This window comes from Schistocerca piceifrons, chromosome 1, assembly GCF_021461385.2.
Source record: "Schistocerca piceifrons isolate TAMUIC-IGC-003096 chromosome 1, iqSchPice1.1, whole genome shotgun sequence".
In the NCBI taxonomy this organism is placed as follows: Eukaryota; Metazoa; Arthropoda; class Insecta; order Orthoptera; family Acrididae; genus Schistocerca; species Schistocerca piceifrons.
Window position 1 is genome coordinate 873,272,868 of NC_060138.1, and position 19,801 is coordinate 873,292,668.

Genomic DNA, 19,801 nt, shown 5'->3' on the forward strand with positions numbered 1-19,801 from the left:
TGTGTCGTGATCTTTTCACAAAATTTCAACCACTGATTTCTCCTTTCAAATGCCAATATAATTTGTTGGCTTCCATCTTCATACGGAGAAATGGAAAAATGATCGCAACAGGAAAGAGAAATCAGAGCTGGGGCGGAAAGATTTATGGGTTCATATTTCCCACGTGCTGGGTGACAGTGGAACTATCGAGAAGTAAAACTTCCTGGCAGATTAAAACTGTCTGCCGGACCGAGACTCGAACTCGGGACCTTTGCCTTTCGCGGGCAAGTGCTCTACCAACTGAGCTACCCAAGCACGACTCATGCCCCGTCCTCACAGCTTTACTTCTGCCAGTATCTCGTCTCCTACCTTCCAAACTTTACAGGAGAGCTTCTGTAAAGTTTACAGGAGAGCTTCTGTAAAGTTTGGAAGGTAGGAGACGAGATACTGGCAGAAGTAAAGCTATGAGGGCGGGGCATGAGCTGTGCTTGGGTAGCTCAGTTGGTAGAGCACTTGCCCGCGAAAGGCAAAGGTCCAGAGTTCGAGTCTCGGTCCGGCACACAGTTTTAATCTGCCAGGAAGTTTCATATCAGCGCACACTTCGCTGCAGAGTGAAAATCTCATTATCGAGATGTAGTCTGCAAGTGGTTCTCTGTATCCGTTGACAAATGTTTTATCTCCGAACGTTTTGATGTTGCAATGCAGAAAAAGTGATTTTAGAATGTCTCAAACAGCCAGTGTATAAACTGCAGCTCTCTAGCACTCTTGTACTACACCGTACTAACCAGAACTACTAACCGAAAGCATCTAGAACACTTACTGGTTATTCTATAATCAAGTTGCTGTGAAACACGCTCAGTTTTATCTTGCAGCACAGAATCTCTGCTAAAATCAGCGATCACAAACGATCATATAGAAGACAACGCCTGCCCGCCGGCAGTAGTATACTGCCCAGGATTGTAATTCACGATCCCGGATTGCAAACTCGCGTCAGAATGGGACGTGGCCGCACTTTGCTGGCTTCATTACAGTGATGGTGCTATGGCGTACAGCTCTGGTCGTAAAATATGCACGGCGGGTCGTTAGCAGCTGAAGAGGATTGCGCAGCTATTTGCATAAAACATCAGTGACGGGCGCGTCGTAAACCTGTAAACCGAAAGCTTACACAGCGCAGCCTCCTGCACAACAGCGGCGCGTGCTGATCAAGACCGTTATTACGCTCCCTGAAAAGCAACAAACGTGCAGAGGAGCCGCTTTGTTTAGCGACACGTACGCTCTAATCGGTTAACTGAGTACACACACGCAGCGGCGTCCGCTGTATAAATGACAAACATTTGTTGTTGACGTAAGGCGAGAATATTTCTCCGCAGCTCCTTCAAACCTTTAGCTATGCGTCACGTTTTCACACCATCCTCTTTTACATTTGATGCGACGGTTCAAAATGATTTCATACTAACCGCTTATGATTTGTTTACGTTCCAGAAGTGAATAGGAATAAAAGTAAAAATGACGTACATAGAAAAGTAGTAATACCACATACAGTTGCCACAACTCCTGCCACAACGGCAAGCGCTGCTTGGTTCGAAACACTGCATACATTCGTATTTATACTGCGCCATTCAAATATATCTCGGTTACATAATGGAGTAAATGCTTATTGTTAAGTTCACCAGCTTCATAGTGTTATATATCCATAATAGAAATACATTTACAGAATCTTTACACAGTGTGTCACCGTATACGATGAGAATGACTCGCCCCTGTACATCAAGTATGACTTGATTTACATCGACCAGAAGATGATGGTATCATCGAAATTAATAATAAATGGGATGATACCAAAGTTCCTTGCCAACCTTGTCTCTTTTTTTCCAAGCACACGCAAGCTCTGGAGCAACACCTGTATATAATATAGTATTAAATTTGAATGAAACGAGCGTCATCGACGATCCTGGTGCACACAGAACGAAATTCACAAGCTGAACCATTTCTTAGTAAGACTAAGCAAAATAAAGTCTATTGCAATAAAACTACGTATTTCGAACTACTATTTAAGAATACAGAAAATTTCAGAAGCATATCTATAAACAGATATGGCATGAAAAAGCTGTCTGATATGCTTGAAAATTACATTGATAGAGACTGACGGCAGTAAAAATACACGAAATGATTCTGTTAAAGTTACTCAAGAAGTATTTGGTCCTGCGAAGGTAGCAACAGAAGCAACTCGTGCTGCAATTTTTTCCCGGAAAATTGAGCACTGTGATTATCAAACGAGTTATGAGAAATTCCATACGCAAATTTGCACAAGAAAAGCAAAAAAAACCTCAGGAATCATGGAACAGTAATCGCGCTCTTTTTGTGAACTCTGCTTACTCGTTAGAAGAAATACGAGGGTTGGAACTTTAATAGTGGCAACTACTTATTTAGTGCTCGTAGAAAATAGATACGTGTTTCTAAGTTTTACTGGCCTTCAGAGTAGTCACCAACATTGCGTATAACCCGCTGAAAGCGATGTGGAAGTCGTAGCACACTCATCTTGGGGTTGAAGCTCTTTGTTCCGTGTTTGCTTTAACAATACGTACGTTTTTGGATAGGGTCCGCCTTTAGCAAAACACAGTTTTGTTTTTTAGCCCAAACATGTTTCACTGCAGTTGAAACATCTTAGTGGGCTTTTATTTCTCATCTTCTTACCACATGGTGTGGTGTTTCTGATGTTGTGTTTCTACAGTGACTTTTTTGTTCCACAATTTGTCATCTGCAACCACTTACACGTTTTCTTATTCCTGATTTTCATCACTGTCAAACACTATATATTGAGTTGCCACTGTCACTGTCACTGTTTCACTGTTTACCACCTGGTTTGGAAAGTAGGAGAAGAGATACTGGCGGAAGTGAAGCAGTGAGGACGGGGCGTGAGTCGTGATTGGGTAGCTCAGAAGGGAGAGCACTTACCCGCGAAAGGCAAAGGTCACGAGTTCGAGTCTCGGTCCGGCACACAGTTTTAATCTGCCAGGAAGTTTCATATCAGCGCAAACTCCCCTGCAGAGTGAAAATTTCATTCTAGCGTCCAACCAGTCAGCTGGGATTCTAGCGTTCGAAGTAGGGGCTCTGGAGACAACACAAACATAGTCAGTGACAGCGAGCTTCCCTGAGGCTCTCCCTCACGGAAATTTATTGGTGGCGTCTGTTGGCCATTAACAACCACCGAAGACGAGATACCCGTTAACAGATTTGAGAGTACTCGCAATGTGTCAACAGGGAAACCAATTGCCTCCAGAATCCGAAGCAGAAAGTCGTGGTTAACACGATCAAATGCCTTATCGAAGTCTAGAAAAACAAGGACACAAGGAGCGGACGTTACAACAGCAACTGAAACCATGTCACGACTTCCGACTATAGGGGTAAGAATGGTACGACCAGGTACGCAGCTTTGATGTTTTGCAACAATCTTCTCCATTAAAGCCGACATCCTACTATTTACTGCCCTCGTCACAGTCTTATGATCAAATTTTAACAAAGTAAGAGAGTCCGCAGCTCGTGGTCGTGCGGTAGCGTTCTCGCTTCCCGCGCCCGGGTTCCCGGGTTCGATTCCCGGCGGGCTCAGGGATTTTCTCTGCCTCGTGATGACTGGGTGTTGTGTGGTGTCCTTAGGTTAGTTAGGTTTAAGTAGTTCTAAGTTCTAGGGAACTGTTGACCATAGATGTTAAGTCCCATAGTGCTAAGATCCATTTGAACCAAAGTAAGAGAGCGAAAGCTATCAGGGGCAGCCTGTCCATTGCGTTTCGGGATTAAAATAATTTTTTCCACTTTGAAAGAGTTCGGCACTACTCTACCCTGTAACATTTCATTAAAACGGAAGGTAAAGGTATGACCCAACAACGGCCAAAAGCGCAGGTAAAATTCCTTTGGAAGTCAAATGGTTCAAATGGCTCTGAGCACTATGGGACTCAACTTCTGAGGTCATCAGTCCCCTAGAACTTAGAACTACTTAAACCTAATTAACCTAAGGACATCACACACATCCATGCCCGAGGCAGGATTCGAACCTGCGACCGTAGTGGACTCGCGGTTCCAGACTGTAGCGCCTAGAACCGCACGGCCACTACGGCCGGCCCTTTGGAAGTCCATCTAGATCCGTGGACTTTTGAGAAGGCCATCCCACAATAAGATTGTAAACTTCTTCAGGCCGAAAGGCAGCTAAGAGCGTTGCATTATGTTCAGATGTATTGTAGCGTCGAGAGAAGCAAGAGGGGGGGGGGGGGGGGGGGAATCGATGCGGAGGAGGTTGGCGCCGAAGGCACAGCCAAATCCTCACCATCACCATCCTGAGTGCGACGTCAGTTGTTTGTCGCCATTATAGGTTCTATCTGAGGGCCAATAGTATTCTGAATCTGTCGCGGAGGTAAGGGCGGAAATTCATTGACACGATTATCAGAACTGACTGTTTGTTCATTATTATTCGAAGCAGAAGTAGGCCCGACGACGGGAGTGGAAGGAAGGAGATCAGCAACCGTCAATTTGCGACGCTACATTAATGACGGCTTTTATACAAAAACCCTCCGCGGACAATTAGACCGAGCGCGTCCACTTTCATTACATAGGAATCGGGTTCCCTCTTGACCAGTATACATGACACGGACGCGGTAACCACGCACTTGTAAATACGACGGAATATTGCGTTTGACATGTATTTCCTCGGAACGAATCCCACTATAACACTGTAATCTGTGTTGAGTACACCAGCGTTCACAACGGACGTTTTTCACGTTACCATATGGAATCAATATGTCCTTCAGAAAGTTGTCATCGACTTCTGGCGGGAGTTTGAACAATAGAACATTGGTTGGTTGGTTGGTTTGGGGAAGGAGACCAGACAGCGTGGTCATCGGTCTCATCGGATTAGGGTAGGATGGGGAAGGAAGTCGGCCGTGCCCTTTCAGAGGAACCATCCCGGCATTGGCCTGGAGTGACTTAGAGAAATCACGGAAATTGAACCGTCGTCCTCCCGAATGCGAGTCCAGTGTTAGAACATTGGTATATTCGATTTCAGCATCTGCGAGGGACACCATACCAACGGAATTATCGCGATGCCTGAACGGGACTTGAGAACCATTTAGCGACAGTAATCTTTCAATGTGAAGGGTATCCATAAATTTCACGTAAAACACGTACTCGTCTGCATAAAAATTAGCGGTGTGGACCTCATCAGAGTTCATATGAATTGTATCGACAAGCCTATCGTGGATTTCTAGAGACCCGGGCTGCACGTGTCGCACTGTTTTATCGAAAGTACAGCTCACAGTACCTTTTCGTGGAACACACGTGTAAACCATGGCAACCATAGCGAAGCTGCCGACGCCGCTGCTAGTAGACGAACACAAACAGACAGTAAGGCGGAGCGGAGGCGCTACGACTCAATCGGCAGACTGAACAACACTAACGAGGCGAACTCCACACAAGCGACGCTGCAGCAAGTGAAATAAATAAGAACCTTCCCGCTAGGCGCTCGAAGCGGAACTTGGCCATCGAGAACACAGAGGATAGTGCGACTGCAAGGACTTATCTCTGGCACGCTCACCGTGAGACCCAATTTTCCAACTTACTATCCACACAGTACATTTGTAGTGCCCCTGCCCACTAATTACTCGCGGCAGTCAGTCTACCGATTCCCGTTAGAGTCTGAGCAATGTGAGTGATTCCGCACTGAAGAAGATCACTGGCCGGTAAGCCTTACCTATATGAAGATATCTACTCTTTTGGACATGTCCTTATGAAAAGGTGTATTACTGTTATGGCTTAATGAAGCACACTTAAACTTGGAGTCTTTCTTCTCTTTGATCAGTCATAAAGATTAATTTCCCATTTTCGTTACTTTCACATCTCTTATTGCACATTGCGAGCTTTGTACTGAGAAACATTTACGAAAATTGGTGAGATACCGTCCTGCATTGCACATCGCAAGTACAGCAAATGAAATTTGATTTTTGACGGTCACGTCATTGTTCCTAATAACAACAAACTTCAGAGCAGACGAGCTTTTCGTGCGCACAGGTAGACTAACAAATTTAATTCCCATCAAAGTTCATGTCTGCTGTAAGGCAAAGAGATTGGTAGAATATATTTGCAAAAATGACATCAGTTTCAGATCAGAGGCTTAATACTAGTAAAAGATTTCAGTAAAGTGCTATTTTGTGAATTTTCAAGCAGTTTTATCAGGAAGTCGGATGAGTTAATTTTTATGTTCGTTTGCTGTGTAATTACAATAATAGTTCTGGTGCAGTGATTGTTTGCAAGACTTACGATAAACTTCAAAATGGTTCAAATGGCTCTGAGCACTATGGGACTTAACATCTGAGGTCATCAGTCCCCTAGAACTTAGAACTGCCTAAACCTAACTAAGCTAAGGACGTCACACATATCCATGCCCGAGGCAGGATTCGAACCTGCGACCGTAGCGGTGCGCGGTTCCAGATTGAAGCGCCTGGAACTGCTCGGTCACAGCGGCCGACCTTACGTTAAAGGTTCGCAGTATTTGGGGTTAACGAACGGAAATTTGTGGTAAGGTCTTATGGGACCAAAGTTCTGTGGTCATTGGTCCCTAAGATTACGCAGTACTTAAGCTAACTTAAACTAACTTACGCTAAGGACAATGCACACACCCATGCCCGAAGGAGGACTCGAGCCTCCAATGGTGGGGGCCGCGCGGACCATGAAAAGACGGCTTAGACAACGCAGCTACCCTGCGCGGCTGGGGTTAACATTTTAAACTAAGATATTTTGTTTTGCAGTCAGTTGTTGTTGTAGTGGTCTTCAGTCCTGAGACTGGTTTGATGCAGCTCTCCATGCTACTCTATCCTATGCAAGCTTCTTCATCTCCCAGTACCTACCGCAACCTACAGCCTTCTGAATCTGCTTAGTGTATTCATCTCTTGGTCTTCCTCTACGACTTTTACCCTCCACGCTACCCTCCAATACTAAATTGGTGATCCCTTGATGCCTCAGAACATGTCCTACCAACCGATCCCTTCTTCTGGTCAAGTTGTGCCACAAACTTCTCTTCTCCCCAATCCTATTCAATACCTCCTCATTCGTTATGTGATCTACCCATCTAATCTTCAGCATTCTTCTGTAGCACCACATTTCAAAAGCTTCTATTCTCTTCTTGTCCAAACTATTTATCGTCCATGTTTCACTTCCATACATGGCTACGCTCCATACAAATACTTTCAGAAATGACTTCCTGACACTTAAATCTACACTCGATGTTAACAAATTTCTCTTCTTCAGAAACGCGTTCCTTGCCATTGCCAGTCTACATTTTATATCCTCTCTACTTCGACCATCATCAGTTATTTTGATCCCCAAATAGCAAAACTCCTTTGCTACTTTAAGTGTCTCATTTCCTAATCTAATTCCCTCAGCATCACTTGGCGTATATAAATGACATTGAAAACGGACTGCTTTCTCGCAGCCGAATTGTTTGATTTACTGGTTAGTGTGGATTTCGCATCGTACAGGGATAGCACCGTGTATTTCCACTGAAAAATACATTTTCCCGTAATTCTCTTGCTCTGCACTAAGAATTAGATATTTCGATATTTAAATAAAATTCTACTCATGTCTCAGATACCAACCTCACATTTAAGAACACGAATTTAACTTTCAACATGTCATGTAGAACTCGAGGCCACTAAGCATCACGCTTCCTAATGGTCGATATATAGGGTGATCAAAAAGTCAGTATTAATTTGAAAACTTAATAAACCACGGAATAATGTAGATAGAGAGGTAAAAATTGACTCACATGCTTGGAATGACATGGGGTTTTATAAGAACAAAAAATAAACAACTCACAGAATGTCCGACAGATGGCGCTGGACAGCAAAACTGCTACTGTGACGGGTGAGAGGTACGCCGATATGTTACAGAATCGCATCATCCCCAGCCTGGCTGATAAACACCTGCTGGAACGTACGATGTTTATGCAGGATGGCGCTCCACCCCATATTGCTAGACGCGTGCAAGACCTCTTGCGCGCGTCGTTTGGTGATGATCGTGTGCTCAGCCGCCACTTTCGTCGTGCGTGGCCTCCCAGGTCCCCAGACCTCAGTCCGTGCGATTATTGGCTTTGGGGTTACCTGAAGTCGCAAGTGTATCGTGATCGACAGACATCTCTAGGGATGCTGAAAGACAACATCTGGCGCCAATGCCTCACCATAACTCCGGACATGCTTTACAGTGCTACAGGTATTGTTGAGGAATGATGGTGGACCTATTGAGCAGTTCATGTAAAGAACATCATCTTTGCTTTGTCTTACTTTGGCTAATTATTGTTATTCTGATCAGATGAAGCGCAATCTGTCGGACATTTTTAGAACGTTTGTATTTTTTGGTTCTAATAAAACCCCATGTCATTGGAAGGATGTGTGTCAATTTGTACCTCTCTATCTACATTATTCAGTGATTTATTCAGTTTTCAAATTTATACTGACTTTTTGATCACCCGGTATATTGCCACGCCGCACGTGTGACCAAGCACACGCTGGAAACACCACATAGTTTGGTGGAGCCAGCACGTGGGAACCGCTTCTGGTGAATAAACCGCAAGCGGGGGAGTTGCGTGTGCGCTTGCTGCCCCTCCCTCGCCCCCGCACACGCTCACGCGCGCCTCTGGCGGCCGACGCGGGCCCCCTGTGGCCCTCTCCCCATGAAAGCGACCGAGCAGCGCCTCTCCAGCTCCGTGTCCTCGACGCTGCGCTGTTTTTGCCAGGCAGGCGTCGCCGCTTTTTGTAATATCAATACGAGAGCGAGCCGTGACGGCGTTTTAGCGCCTATTCATATCTTTTCATCTCTGAGACGTATTCACCTTTTCTGGGCAAGCGTCATCATTCAAAGTTGTTTAGTTCTACAAAGAGGTGTTAACAGATGTGTTACGTCTCTGTGTGTAAGTCTTTGCAGAACGACGCACACACTGTTCAGCCCTCTCTGACACTGAAAGGAAGGCAAGTGTTTAACGGCACGTCGAATTGGGTGTCGTTATAGTCGGAGCAGCAGGTGAAGAAGAACTGAAGTGAGAATCGTACCTAGATTTTGTGTACATAACATTCATATAAATACCTCACAGGCTCTCAAAGGAAGCATCCTAGCCTTCACTCGAAATCATGTTATGGAACCGCAATAGTCCGAAATCAAGATCACACGTCATTCACTTCAGCCTTCCTGCTACATATGACCTCAATCGGACATTAAAACAAAATAATAAAAATAAAAAATGAAGAAATTGAACAAAACGTCATGTTAACCAAGAATGATGCAATAATCTGAAAATAAGTGACAGTGAATTACCTAAGAAGAATCAATGGTTGCTCTCTTTATGTATGGCTGAACTACCGCTCCTCAGCCTGGATGACGATAATTATGTCGATAAGGTGCCATTCATATAAACATTATTGTGTTACAATCTGTACAGTGACAGCAGTTCTACTGGGATTAACAAAATAACTATTTCTTCTTGAAAATTCCCCTTATTTCATAGACAATGATTTACTACAAAACTTACTTCAAGTTTTCTATAATAGAACAGCACATAGAGGCTGCCCCGTTTATTTAAATAACACCAAATATTTTTTTATCCTGAACAAAAAGAAAAATATATTGAGCGAATTATGTTTAGCTATCAGCGGAATATTAAGCAACGTGATTGCCTTTTTGTAACTTCCTTTGTTACGAAGGTATAAACAGCAGCACGTCTTTTTTAAATAGCATCCTACATTTTGTTATCGGTTATCCACTTCCTCTCCTCAAGAACTATTCAAAAATATATCGTAGTGCACCATGCGCGTAAACATAATGTTATTAAAAACGTGATTAAATACTGACTTTGACTCTCATGTAGGAGCACACAATTCAGGTGCCCGGCGACGTGGGTACTGATGATGTTTGGTCTGGGTCGCTCAACTGCGTGGTTATCAGCGCCCGTACAAATTCCCAACCTTTGCTGAGTCCAAACTCGCCACTTTCATGAATGATGATGAAATGATGAGGATATCACAAACACCCAGTCATCTCGAGGCAGGTGAAAATCCCTGACCCCGCCTGGAATCGAACCCGGGACTCCGTGCTCGGGAAGCGAGAACGCGACCGCGATACCACGTGCTTTTCTCTATAATACAATATTATACAGATATTCAGACATTTCTAGAAGTTTTCAAGAAGTGAAAAGTCTATCCAACAGTTTCATAATACCGCGAAGTCTTTCTATGTATGTATGGCCTTTTCTCCTCTGCAACGTCATCCAATCGTGTTCTACATTAAATGTTGTGTAAACACTGGCAGAAACCTCAACTCGATTTCCAGCACATATCTACGTGAAAACTGCAGCGATGTTCTCTGTGTCTGCACTGAGTGTTCAAGAACTGAATCAGAAGATAATGCTGGATATGCTTTCTTCAGTACGAACAGTATAAACTTCCATCATCAGCCCTTCTCATGCAGTGGAAGCAGAGGTAATCGTGATGGAAAGATTTTGATTGTTTCTGATTCAAAAACCATTATCAGCGCCATAGATACCAAGAATTTGGAAAACTTGTTATCGACGTGGCCTACGAAATAACGTAATGCTCTAGAAGGAATAAATATGTTAATTTACTTTGGATAAAAGGTAACGAAACAATATACCAGTTGGCCAGGGAATCTGCTGTATACCGACCTTCCCTTGATATCCACTTATCTTTCCTCTACTTCTAACATCAAGCAAAAACGGAAGATCGTTTCCAGTGGGAAGAAGTAAGTAAAGAACAGTATTATGTTTGGATCAACGCCACATGCGTCGTTTACCTTGGTTTCATAACACGTCACCACACAGCGGATCTACGTATTCCCACAATTACTCTGATGAGATTCAGTGACGGCAGCTTTTCGTCTTATTCGTATCTCCTCTAACCCAAAAATTCAGACTCTTTGCAATAATTCAGACACTGGAGATATTAATAATTTAATTTTCACTTTTTCCTGGTAGAATTGAGAAAGCTTAGTATACCATTCCCCACAAGCATTACTGCTTTTGACTACAGAATGGAAAGCAATCATTAGATGTCTGACAAGATATATTGTAGTCAGCTATTTTAAAATTTGACTACAGACCTATAGGGCACATGTAATTTATTTTGTTTTTTTTTTTTCAGCCGTTAATTTAAAAATTTTTGTATCTCGATGATTAGTGACTGTACAAATGTGGTTGTAAATGTTGTGTTTAAAAGTTAAAGAAGCATTCCCCTTTTTAACAAACTGAAGAAATATTGTTTAGTTATTTTAAAGTAACATTTTCATCAACAAGTCTTAAAAAAATCTGATTTGGTAACATTATTTATGGCTAAATTTCGTATTCATGCAGAAGGGAAAAATAAAAATAAAATAAAATAAAATAGGATTATAAGGTACACACGTTATGCTGTGCTGTGGGGCGAATGGCATGGCTAGATATGAAAAACACACTTCGTAGGCGGCGATCGCATTGTAGACACTTTCATTGTTCCAAAATATTCGGTTTCAACCCTATTATACTGCCACCGTCTGATTTTATGGAACTTGTTACGAAACTGCCATGTTACGTTACCTGAAATCAAAGTATAGAAGGCTCGCATACATATCTTGATAAAAATCGACTGTGCGGTGAGCCTGGGAGAGTCATGTTCGTTGCCGGCCGCGGTGGCCGAGCAGTTCTAGGCGCTTCAGTCCGGAACCGCGCGACTGCTACGGTCGCAAGTTCGAATCCTGCCTCGGGCATGGATGTGTGTGATGTCCTTAGGTTAGTTAGATTTAAGTAGGTCTAAGTTCTAGGGGACTGATGACGTCAGATGTTAAGTCCCATAGTGCTGAGAGCCATTTGAACCATTTTCATGCTCGCTGCATCGATGGCACGAGCATTTTATCAACTCTGTGCATTTTATCAACTCGATTTTTATCAAGATATTTATACGTGCGGAGTGCCCTTTATGCTTTTGACTTCATGTAAAGTAAAGTGGCAGTTGTACAAGTAGTTCCATAAGATCAGATGATGGCACTATAAGAGTTTCGAAATCGGTCATCTTGAAACAATGAAAGTTTCTACACTGTGATTGCAGCATACGAAGTACCCAGCGTAACGTAACTCGTCCACTTTCTGTGGTTCACAATAAACAAATGGATACAGGGAAAAGGCACATCGGTTATTCAGTAAACCATCTAGTGTTGAAGGTCTGTGTGAGTGCTACGTACACCAACGAAGAGCAGGTAGAAACGTTTGTCATCTATGCTGGCTGTGAGTCACCAGAACGCTAACTACAATAACGTTTTCTTATTTACAACATACAACTTTTAAACGATATGTTGCATACAGTAAATGCGGTCTTTTATTAAAAACTGCATCAAGATTACTTTTCTTTTACTGGGTTGAAGACAGGCGTATTGGGAGAGAGTGATATCCAGACAAGAACTCACTTTCTTGACGGATGTTATCTCGTCTAGCTGCGACACTTAATGAGAAGTTTCAATCCAAGAACTAACACAGCCAAAACTGCGGAAGCTTTTTTTTTTTTTTTAAAGAACTGCATTTACTGTACACAACGTATCGTTAAAATTGCTACAGCACCTTACTCTAAGCATCCGTATCGTAACTAAGTAAACACTATATCAGTCACTGTTCTGCTAACCAAATTGTCCTTAGATGGCTATCATTTTAACCTTCTCTTCATTGGTGTGCACTATGCACTATACTCACACGGACCTTCAACTGAATGACTGGTGTGCACTTTCCTTGTGTTTCCGTTTGTCATTTGTTTACTGCCAACTTCAACAAGTAGATGACTTATGTTACCCCGAGTAATTGCGCTGTGTGCTAGCACAGAAGTCAAAGATAAATTTGAGTTACGTATTTAATAACCCGATGTTTAAGCGAGTGGTACATTGTGGTGCGGTTTTGAACAGGGCTTGAGAAGCATAAGTGAATTACCTGATGAAAAATATAAGGTGCTACTTTTTTTGTATCATCATAATGCACGGAGCTGGAAGAAACAGAATCATACTGATCAACGTCCCCCTGTATATTAATGCTGTCAGCAGCTTCGATGCATAAGCTGTTAAGCTGATTTTGCGATAGTTCTCGCTGGTATCCACACTTAAAATCTTCGGAATTGTATGGGTGATACTTTTTCTAAAGATACGATATGTCCGGTCTTATAAATTCTACACATCAGTCTGAATTAGCTTTTGGTTGACAATTCTTCCGAGGATTTTAGAAATTCCGAAGTACTGTTATCTGTCACTTCCGCCTTATTTAATCGCAAGCCTTCCAAAGCTCTAAAATTTTAATTTTGTCGATGGTTCTTTTGACCTTACAGTATGCTAAATCAGTACATTCCGATAACCATATTCTTTTCAATCTATTCGTATTCCTCCTATAGCAATTTTACTGCGGCTTCCCTGCACTTCCTACTTACTTCATTACTAAATGACTTGGTTGGGGGACTGATGGCCTTCGCTGTTTAGTCCCCCTTAAACATCCCAACAACCACCACCACCACCACTTGGTTGTTGCGTTCCTGTCTTTTCCTGAAATTTTTGTGTTTTTTTTTTTTTTTCGTCAATCAGTTGAAGTATTTCTTCTGTCACCCTGAGTTTCTTCGTAGTTACCTTCCTTTTTATCTTGTCATACTCCTGTGGTAGTTCTTTTTTAGAGATGTCCAGTCTTCTTCACCTGAACTTCCTATTGAGTTATTAGCAGACTATCTACATCCTTAGACAGCTTCAAACGTATCTCATCATTCCTTACTATCTCACTTCTGTGCACATTGAATCCACCGGACGATCCTCTTAAACTTCAGCCTATTGATCATCAGCACTGATTTACGATCGCAATTCTATATCTGATTTCTGGATCTCTGACCATGATGTAATACATGTCATGTAATATTCCAGTGACTCAGTGTCTTTTCCAAATATATCTCCTCCTCTTGCGATTTTTGAAGTTTGGAGTCGGTACTTCTAGCTGAAATTTACCGCAGAACTCCATCAATCTTTCTCCACTCTCATTCCTACTACGACTTCCATGTTCTTCCTTAATTCCGAATTCTGTTTCTTTCCTCATAACTGCGTTTCATTCCCCCACGACTACTGGATTATCGTCTCCACTTGCATTCTGACTTACATTATATCTACATATACATATACACCTACATGATTACTCTGCAGTTCTCAATTATATTCCTGGGAGGGGATTCATCTATTGCTCTACCTTTGTACCCTCGAACAGCGAGCGGGAAAAAATGAACACTTAAATCTTTCCGTGTGAGCTCTGATTTCTCTCATATTAATGTGATGATTATTTCTGCCTATGTGGATTGGTGTCAACGAAATGTTTTCACATTTTTAGGAGAAAGCTGGTGACTGAAATTTCGTGAGAAGATCCTGCCTCAATGAAAGTCGTTAAAGATTGCCTCCAAAATTCGCGTATCATTGCCTTAGCACCCTGTCCCCTACTTCGCGATAATACAAAACGAGCCGCCCTTCTTTCGACTTTTTCGATATCGTCTGTCAATCATATCTGATGCAGATCGCACACAGCACAGCAATATTCCAGAATGGAGCGTAGAGTAAGCATTTCCTAACTGTTCTGCCAATAAATCACAGTCTTGTTTTCTCCACAATGTTATGTATGTCATCGTTCCAATTTGCGTTCATAAGTACTGTATAATTGTAAACCCTAAGTGTTTAACTGAATTTAAAGCCTTTAAATTTGTATGATTTGACGTGTAACCGAAAATAAGCGAATTCCTTTTAGTACTCACGAGGATGTCTTCACATTTTCCATTATTTAGAGTATACTGCCATTTTTTCACCATACAGATATATTATATACATCATTTTGCAATTGGTTTTGATCACCTGATTAGTTTGCAAGACGGCAAATGACAGTATCATCTGCAAACAATCTAACAGGATTGCTCAGATTTCCCCCTAATTCATCATGTAGATCAGGAACAGCAGAGGGCCTATAAAACTTCTTTGAGGAACTCCAGATATTGCTTCTCTTGTATTCGATGACTTTTTGTCAGTTATTACGAACTGTACCTTTCTGACCGGAAATAACAAGTCCATTCGCACAACTGAGACGTTACTCCATAGGCACGCAATTTCACTAGAAGTAACTTGTGAGGAACGGTGTCAAAAGGTTTCTGCAAATCTGAAAGTATGGAATTCATTTGACATCCCCTATCGATAGTACTCATTCGTGTTCGAAAATACTACTGCAGGTCAACGTTAGCGATATGGGTCTGTAATTCAGCTTATTACTCCCGTTTCTTTTCTTGTGCAGTTTTCTAGTCTTTAGGTATGGATGTTTCGACGAGCGAGAGATTGTTTGTGTTCCTAAGCATGGAGCTGTTGTATTAGCACACTCTGAAAGGAACCTAACTAATATATAATCTGGAACAGAGGCTTTGCCTTTGTTAAGGGATTTGAGCTACTTCACTACACCGAGTATATCTACTAAGTTCCTCATATTGATAGTCGATCTTAATTCGAATTCCCGAATTCCTGAATATTTACTTCCTCTTCTCTGGTGAAGGAATTCCGGAAAACTGTGTTTAGTAATCTGCTTTAGAGGCGCTTTTGTCAGTAACGTCACCATCGCTATGAAGCAGTCTTGCTGCTAGTGTACTTTACATACGACAAGAATCTCTTTGGATTTTCTGTAAGATTTGGAGAACGAGTTTCGTTGTGGAAACTATTAGAAGCATGACGCATTGAAATTCGCGCTAAATTTCGAGCTTCTGTAAAACTTCGCCGATCTTGGAGGTTTCGGTTCTTTTAAATTTGGCATATATTACCAGTTCCGTATCCTTATACACTTTCTCTATCAGTTCATCTTATGCTGCTGGCGTTGACATGTATACTTTAACGATTATTGTTGGCGTTGCTTTGCTGTCATTTCTAATAAGAATAACCCTACCTGAACTCTTCGAAGTAACACACTTTGCCACTGATTTCAGTTCATAACGAATCTTACTCCTGTAATACCTTATCCTGGTGCTGTTGATATTACCATGTATTGGTCTGACCAGAAATCCTGCTTTACGTTTCGCTTCACTGGCGCCACCATATAGATTCAGCCTTTTGCATTTGTCTTTTCACGTTTTCTAATTTCGCTGACACTTTCAAACTTCTGTCACTCTAAGTCTCGTTACCCTTTCACTGGATATTCAACCTTTTTCTTGTGGTTGTCTCTGACTTGGCAGTCCCCTCCTAGAGATCAGAAATGGATACTAATCCTGAATGTTTTACCAATGGAGAGCCCATCATGACACATTTTCCATTGCAGCGACATGTCCCATGGCTACACATTATGTCTTTAATGCAATGGTTTCCATCGCCTTCTGCACCTTCATTACTGATTCTTACACCTTCTAGAAGTAGTGTGCTACCGAAACAGCGTGCCGTCAACCTCTGTTCGCATATCCGCCCTCTTTGACAAGGCCGACGGCAGAATGAGTGTGACTCCTTCCACTGGAAATCTACGGCCACCATTGCTTATTAACTTTATTGAAAATTTAAGCAGTGTCTTGGACAGACCGTAGCACCCAGGACGTTCTGATTACTAGTCATAGAAGCTATACTAGACCACGTGTACATCAACATACCCGGAAAGTGCGGTCTAATGTAGTTATGGACACTGTGTTATTCGGTGAGCTCTTGGTGCAACATCGATTGAACAATAAAGAGTACAATTTACAATTTCAAAGCCGTTTATGTGAAACAATCCCATAAAAAACACCTAGATTTTTTTGGCGAAACAGTCCATGGCTTTTGCAACACGATAATTTACATATACACATTCTGTCGCTTCTTTGTGAATTTTTCGCCAAAAACAATACTGTAATGATACCCCGAAACCCATACTCCCCAGACTTAGCCCCATGTGACTGTTTGTCGTTCCCAAGCCTTTCACAACCACAGTTCAGATTAAATACATTTTGGTGAGAGAGCTACAAGTTATTTCCAAGATCTAGTTGCAGAAGTGTCTTAGCATGGAGACAAACGCTGGTAAAAGTATATTTTATCTATTGGGGACTATTTTTATGCCGGCCGCGGTGGTCTAGCGGTTCAGGCGCTCAGTCCGGAACCGCGGGACTGCTACGGTCGCAGGTTCGAATTCTGCCTCGGGCATGGATGTGTGTGATGTCCTTAGGTTAGTTAGGTTTAAGTAGTTCTAAGTTCTAGGGGACTGATGACCACAGATGTTAAGTCCCATAGTGCTCAGAGCCATTTGAACCATTATTTTTATGCAGTTATGCCGTTAATACGTATCGAAAAAACAAATACCGTACTAATGACAGCTATATAGAATAAGCAATTAAAATTTCGCTTTAAAAATCATTTCGTTTGTAATGAGAAACAAACCAACAATGCCGTCGACACGGGGCGTCGCATGAAAGACATGACGAATACTATTTGTTTGGACTGAAAAACATTTTGGAGACGAAATTGGAAATATCCGCCGAAACATCGGAGAAAATCCCGAGAAAATTCGCCTTTCGACTCTTAGAGAAACATCCGGTAGATGCACAGCGGTAGTCAATTGGAATAAACCAAAGAAATGGAGACGGAGCCCTTTGATGTAGAAATCGTACAGTTCCCAATGATGAAAGGTTGAGGGAACTACAGCCACCTTTGAAGTACAGATTATAAACAAATATGATTGTTATTGGAATACATATATCTAACGACAACTGACGCGTGATGTTTGATTCGTGTCGTAGGACGCGGTGTTGGCTGACAGTTATGTTGTGTTTGTTCACGTCAACCGGATGGATGCCCAGCGCTGTCTCTCTGGAAGCTCTCCAGAACACGTACCTACACGGAATTTCCTGTGAGAGAAATGTCGGAATCAGGACAAGTGGTGGGGGTGGGGGAGGGGTAGGGGGTCAACAAACTTGTTGCGAAATGCGATACTGCGGACTGCACGCTGCGGAGCCGTCCCAGTCTTGCCAACTCGCGGAACGCAATAAAGGGCGTGCGTTCTTTACTGCGGCCGGCTTCTGCAAACAAGTTTCCCGCCGGCCGGCTGCGCCCTATCAGTTATTAAACAACGCAGCTGCCTCTCCCGAAATTTGAATCTCGCGTTCTTTCCCGGCTTCATATTCCGAAAAGGCGGCGGGCGTGCACTCGAGTGTGATGTAGTGGACGGGAAAGGCCGGCGTGCTGCAGACGCCTCTGTGCCCTCATCGGAGCTTCCTCGGTCTCAAACAGCGCCCCACTGAGGCACGCTGCCGAGAGAAGCTTCGCGAATCGTGGACGCTGCTTTGTAATAAATTGTACCCCTACACCCCTTGCGTCAGTCTTTCCATTCGGTTATGCGTCTCTTGAAAAGCGAGGCATCCATTCGTGCCGCCCATGAAGACGTGGAATGGGAACATTAGAGAAATTGCAGCTGTATCCACTTATAGTATCCTGCGCTCGAATAATAAACTGTATTCTTATTTGAATTTAGAGCTGCTACCGTTTGAGAAATGTGTGTGTAGGATACGAAGATCCTTTTACAAGCTCAGCGAACGAAATACCACTCACCCCCTCAAGAGAGCCCACTGATCATTTGTGGTGTTGTAGCTGATGAAGAAGAGGTAGCAGGCTGACGTTCGTCGCAATGAAGCGGTCTGTATGAGCCAGTTCGTGGCACGGAATCAGTCCAATAAAATGGGTCGACTTGGAAACGTAACAGGCAAGGTGTTTACAATTGCCTACAACTACACTGTGAACGAAATTGCCTGATTTGTTGCTGTTTCAACACAGACGGTCCAAAGGGTCTACAGAGAATGATGCTCACCTAGCAGCCATGTGGCACCGCATAAAAGAAAGAGTGGTATCGTATTGTTGGTTGGGAGGCCCCGAGTGGTTGGTTCAGAAGCCTAATCAAATACAATTTCCTTACTCCAGGCATTTTGACCACTTTCCTCGCATGTACAGGATGATTCAGCTGACCCTACTTATGCCGCTTCATGTAACCCGCAATGTTACATCTGGCCTTCAAAAACCACGTGGGAGATTTTCACATTCTCTCGATCGGTACACGCAAACTATTAGTCCTACAGGAAAACACTGAACTCGCAGTCGGGAGGACGACGGTTCAATGCCGCGTCCAGCCATCCTGATTTTCCCTTGATTTCCCTAAATCGCTCCAGGCAAATGCTGGGATGGTTCGTTTGAAAGGGCACGGCCGACTTCCTTCCCCGTCCTTCCGTAATCCGATGAGACCGAGGACCTCGCTGTTTGGTCTATCCCCCCCAAAAAAACCAACCCGCCACCCCTACAGAAAATATGAGCACAATCTTTTTTAGGAAATTTAATGTAGTTGAATTTTGTACTAGGATATGTTTTCGCTGGAGGCCAATGTTTTTGCATTGTTGAAGAAAAACGCACAAAAGTGATCTTCAAACTTACCCCAACTTCATTACTCAGTCCCGACCAGTCAGCACTTCCATTAAGTTGCTCGTGGCACTACCTTCTACCACCTCACAAAGAATTCCGACTAGACGAAGTATTCCCGATATTCGACCACTTTTTTGGTTTCTATTGAGTGGGCTACCAGCGAGTCTACAGTCAGTCGGCTGTTTCGACAAATGCGCCCGTGAAGGTACTGAAAGAAAAGCAACTTTTGTAAACGTTACGCTAAAGCTAATTACGTTGACAGTTCGACCGAAACTCAAATCTTACAAGCACTGCAGTTCCTAGTCAAAAGGCCAGACGAATACAACGATGTAGTTGTTAATTTTGTGATGTTAAAATTCTT

At 42.8% G+C, this 19,801-nt stretch overlaps 1 non-coding gene across 1 annotated transcript; it reads right to left on the reverse strand.

The window, feature by feature from the left end:
• Positions 1-220: 220 nt before the first annotated feature.
• Positions 221-295, reverse strand: Trnas-cga. The gene has a single exon. It is a non-coding gene; the product is annotated as a tRNA-Ser (tRNA).
• Between the last annotated feature and the right edge of the window lie 19,506 nt (positions 296-19,801).